The sequence below is a fragment of the Lactuca saligna genome, chromosome 5 (assembly GCF_052625555.1).
Source record: "Lactuca saligna cultivar CGN05327 chromosome 5, ASM5262555v1, whole genome shotgun sequence".
In the NCBI taxonomy this organism is placed as follows: domain Eukaryota; kingdom Viridiplantae; phylum Streptophyta; class Magnoliopsida; order Asterales; family Asteraceae; genus Lactuca; species Lactuca saligna.
This window is the reverse complement of record NC_136421.1, coordinates 176,538,699-176,544,676: the sequence shown is the minus strand read 5'-3', so window position 1 is coordinate 176,544,676 and position 5,978 is coordinate 176,538,699.

Genomic DNA, 5,978 nt, shown 5'->3' with positions numbered 1-5,978 from the left:
TTCGACTTTTGCTGCTGGAAATGGACTAGAAACTTTACCCTAAACTGTTTTGATGTTTTAAAACTTATTTTAGTTGGTGTAATGGTTGTTCTAATCCATTTACAATAGCATATATCAAAATTTCATGCTTTGTATGTGTTCATATAATTCTTGAAACTTTGATAATCATGTTCATGTTCTTATGAATTCAGAAGATGATAGGAATTATTTGCTGAATTGTTTAGGATTAATTCTTGATCATTTATGTGTTGTAATGGAGTCCATAATTTGTCCTCAAGTTATGGATATCCAAAGGTCACTTTTCTTTAACACACATTAAAAACACATAAGTTACATAAAATGAAGAGTCTTCATTTTATGAACCTTTAATTCATAAGTTATGAAATGAAAAGTTTTGAAGAGTTACAAAACTTGCCCTCAAGTTTTGGAATTTGGAAAAGTTTCACACACTTTAATAAACTTTAATTCCAACACTTAGAATTTTAAAAGTTAAAATTCAACACTTATACTATTTAGAACATTAATGGTTAATTATATATATATATATATATATATATATATATATATATATATATATATATATATATATAAGAACAAGTCGTTATACCGTTAGTAGGCCTCATTCACAAAGCCGGTCTATAAGGTGGGTATAAGGTTGTTGCCTATAAAATGGCGACTTAATGGGTGTATACTCTCACCCACCGCTTGCTTGATCGGTGGAGGGTCGTTATCCGAACGGGTAGGACAATGAATTTAAATTCTCATTAAAAGTATAATGATCTTTATAAAGTAACTAAATATTTTTTTTATTTAATTCCCAATCTTAGTTACTTTAGGAAAAATGTGAATTTGGTGCTAGCCCATAGAATTCACACTTTGTACCTTACCAAGTCGTTGGTGGAGCGTGTGTGGTTAACTGGCACACTAACTTGGACTAGTAAGGACCACGAAGGGTGACTTAATGTTTGTCATAGATCAATGGAGCGTGTGTGGTTAACCGGCACATTGATTAGGAGATAATATTAAGGGTACCAAGTGAATTGGTATGGTTATTCAAACCTTGTTTTGTGATCCTCGGCATCCCAGTCACAAAATTTGAGAGGGCAAACTCGAGATTGAAACATGCCATTGAAAAGTTCAATGAATCTCAAAAGATCTAGGAATTTCAAATCCAATTAAAACCTAATAAATTATTTTGTTTTTCATGGTGGAAATTGGTGAATCGTCATTCGCCTACCTTCAAATATTTTATAGCTTGGATTACGACATCCCTCTTCCAAGTTATAAAATATTGTGTTGGGTCCTAGCCTTAATATTTCATATTGGGTGTTATATTAAGGATTTTGAATCAACTAACTTGATTTTCTCCCATTATAGATGTCTGTTTCAGACAACTATGATCTTCCCAAATCTCTTGAAGATGGTGTCCCTCAATATCATGCTTCACTTCCTCCACCTCCTCCATTTATTCTCCCAAACCCACAAGTTTAAGGTCACTCAAGCCCTGTTGGCAAGCAAGATCTATATATGATCACATCTCGGTGATGAAGTCACGTATTGATAAGCCGGGAGAGTAGGGTGTCAAAGTCTCGTGAAAGTTGGATGTTCAATCACTTTCTTAGTAACATACTGAGTCTCTTTGGGACTACTATGAGACAGACTATGACATGAACCTTAATGATGTTATCTATTTTGCTTGGTGTTGTGGAATCAGCAATGATTTGGAACACCAGTAAAGCAAATTTGATTAAAAGAACAACTTCCCAAGTCTTAAATGGACATTGACAATGGTAGCATTGGATATCTAAAAAAAGATTTCTCTTCCCAATGGAAAGGGATCGGCCATAGTCAACTCGGTTGACCAAATGGTAAAGAGAAATGCTAAGTCTGAGATAGTCTCATGCGCCATTACCAAAGGGTCTATATGTCTTATTGCAAAAGGGAGGGACACTGATTGCGAAGCTGCCATATTTACCTGAAAGATCATAAGATTGATCATGTCAAAAAGTTTGACTCTACTTCAGTTAAAGTCCACTGACTAACTCTATTAAGTTTCTATTTGGAGATTCTTATTACATAATGTGAATGGGTCACATGTTGATGTTTTAAGAATCAAAGAAAAGATAGGAAGCTTAAAGAAGTATATGCTGATTCTGATTGCGAAGGTGGGTTTCGATCGCATGGTTCGGTAATCAGAATTTTGAGCTGTTGCTTAAGAGTTATAATATATTGCTTATGAAATGATAACAACAAGGTTTTCATGTGGATTGTAAGGATAAGTTTTTCCGCAAAGTTTTAAAATAAAAGAAAAAAAAAGTGTTTTAATTTTATTTATTTTAAAAAAAATGTCCTTACAATGGCATCTGTGGAAAATTGTTGCTTATATGTTTCCAGTAATAGCAATATTGGAAAGTGGATTTGATTCTTTCATTTGTGGTAGTGTCTGAATTCACCAAATGAAGAAAGTTTTCCATCACCCAAGTTTCAATTGGATAGAAACTTGGAATCATACAAGTTGTATTGTATGATGAATGAGAATTTTCATCTTTGAAAAATAAGACTAATTCTTTGATCACATGTATATGTGAGTCAATTGAAGGAATAAGGAATTAGGTACACTGGGTGTGCGCTGGTCAAGGTCCACCACAAAGATTGATTTTTCATGATTTACTAAAGATTATTAAATATGATTATACTTATAAGGCTAAGTATAATTCTGTAACATTGGAAAGGTTACAATGTATGACAAAACAAATGAGAAGAATCAAATTAGGCAGAAAGATAAAAGTTTCTCAAATCTGAAAGGATGGGAGAGTACTTTAGTATCATATTTCATGATCATCTTAATGATTATGAAACCATATCACAAATTCATACTCTAAGGACGTCTTAGTGCATTGTTATGGCTAAGAAGAGAGGTCATGAATTGTTGGATTGGTTAAAATCAAGAAGATGAATCATACTTCGTTCCAAAACAATTCTTAGAGACACACTCCAAGATTGTAACCATTGAGTGACATAAAGTAAGGTTTAAAACACTTGTTAAATGTAGTGTAAAATGTTTCTACTCTTGTACATTTGAGATTGGTAAGTTGTGATGTCTTGGATGAGACAAAGACCAACTAAGACCAATTGTGTTAAGTGTTAGTCTTGATAAGAATCAGCACTATCCCTTGAATATTTGTTTTGTCAAGGAATGGTTCTTGACTGGGGAAACTTATATGTCAAGAGGCTAGTGGGAGCCTTAAAGATCTTGAAAGAGTTTCAAGATTTAATCAAGAGTAAAACCTGTAATTTATCACTAGCACACGACTTAAGGTTTGCAACCTATCGTGTTGACATTATTCTTATTTTCTGTACCTACTTCAAATAAGTTGAATTTGCATGTGAGTTATCAGAGTTTAACCTGGAAGCATTGGTAGGCCTTGTGCCACCAAGGTGACAAGAAACTAAGCTTGAACAAGTTTAATCCATGTAAGGCTGAATTTGTCACTAACCTTATCTTGTGATTATAGTTTTGACGAATTGACATGGATAGGAACTTGTACACTATAAAATCTAAGTGTCATAAGGTTTCTCTCCAAGTCATGAAAATGATGGTGAGGAAACGCTTTCACTAAGTAGATTTTACGTAGATATCAATTGTGTTATTTGCTTTTTCAAAAGTCGTTAGTGGAGCGTGTGTGGTTAACCGGCACACTAACATGGACTTGTGAGAAATGGAAAATGCCTAAGCAATTGAGACTATGATTACGTCATCCCTTTTCATAGTTCTGAAAATTGTTTAGACACACATGTGAGCTATCTAAGAAAGGGTGTATGAATCTAAATTTTAGAAGTCCAACCGATCTCTGAATACATGTCAAAGCTAGTGGGAGCATAAGTGTTATGCTAATAATCATCATGTTAGTGGGAGCATGATAATTATGATTACTATTGCAAGCTAGCAATGTTAATTATAGAAAAACAAAAGTTTCAATTCGTGAAGTTGCAGGGGTTGAAAAAGTTGTTTTGCTATAATTAAGGGAGAGAAAATTATACTTCATTTCAATTCTAGAAGCTTGGATTGAGATTTTGATCATCTTTAGTCAAGGACATATATATGAATTTTGTGTCTGAATGGTTCGACTTAAGGAAATTCTATATATATTGCGTTCTCAAAATTCAATTATGACTACAACATCCCTCTTCATAGTTAAATCTTGAAACATGGCAAATAAAAAATATTGTAGCAAAAGACTGGTCTAGTATCATGTCTTTATGTGAGACATCATGAATCGTGTCCCATATGCTTCGGATATAGGATCGATTTCATGTGCTATAATATTCATCCTTTCTAAATTTTCCAAATGCTTAGGGCATTTAGAAGGGAAAAGTCTAGAACTGGATATGACTAAAGTGATTAAGCAATTGTCGAGGACAATCTGAGGTTTGCCAAAGATTGGTTGCTCAGGGAAAGTTGGAAGTATGATGTAAGTTGTCGGAAAGGACCGTATTGACATGTTCTGAAAAGAAGTAACTCTTGTTCGGAAGTGATAGTCAAAATGGGACTATGGAAATGTCTCCATAGGTGGAAGTTATTCAATCTTTGTAAGATTAGAAAACCTTAATGCAAGAAGGATGTTCAAAGCAATGTACTTTGAATATGAGACTTCTGTTCCATAGAAGTTGGCCTTCTTTGGAATACTCTGTAATGACTGGTGACAAGGTTTTGGTGACTTTGTGAATAATCATTACAAGAGGAACATTGCATAAAAGTTTAAAATCTAACAGATTTTTTGGTAAAAGATAGGAATCGAGGATTCTCACATTTGCAATAGGGATTTGGGATTGTGAAATGAGTATCATTGGAATCATGTTCAATTGATCTCTATCACAATGTAAGGATCATAGACAAACATAGTGTGCATACATGGAGTATGGCATAACTATTGTTTAGAAAAACAAAGTGTACATGCTAGGAGCATGGGACGACTGTTGTTTTTATTCAAGTCTTATGTTGATTGTTTGAAACATTATACAATGAATAATGTGTAATCAATATGGTGATAAATAAAAGGTGGTTCTATTTATATTCAAAAGGGTTCTGAGACCATATTTGATTCGATTATTATTGTGTTTCACTTTGCATGTTTTGACTTCCAAAATAGCTAGGTTATTCTTTCCGAATGAATAAGTTATTTAAACACTCCACAGTTGTTCATATGTTGGAAGTAGGTATGAATCAAGACTGTCATGAATCGGGTTTGTAGATGGCTAAATGGGTTTAGTCATAGCAATGGTTGCTACAACATTCATGAGTGCTCATAAGTTATGAGTATTGGAATAAACCCACGCTCACTTGTATCACTTCATGGAATTTATCTCGAGTGATCGTGAGATGGTAATATTATATAAATCTTTAAACCTAGAGATATGAGTTGTTACCTATGAGTTGGTTGTGCATTGATTGCACGTAAACCCATCCGTAACTTGATGTTATAAAACGTGCCTTTGTGTACAATTCAACAAGTAGTATAACAAGTATATGAGTCGAAGTTTATCTGTTCCTTCTAGAAATAGAAGCGATATATGGGCCCCTCGATGATTTTGTTGTGACCTATGTACCGACCGGTCATAACTAAATTGATGTGTTCGATTAAGTTCTTTGTCAAACAAGTCGAAAATCGGGAAACAAACTGCTGGACAATAAGTACGATGTTGTTCCATGTATTTGTCCGGCTGATATCATGAGAACAGAGGATTATATGATCACTTATCTAAAATGGCGCTTCATGGTTCAACAGAGTTTTCGAGAGCTACGATTGCTGGTTGGTTCCTGAAGTAACATACGCAAATACAGTTATTAGACTTATCCAAGTGGGAGTCTGTTGGATAAGGTGTCTAAGTCCATAACTTATTTGGTATATACTTGACCCGACCCGGCATGGTCCATTTGGGTTGCATTTCATCCAAACTATTTATGGATAATTTTATGA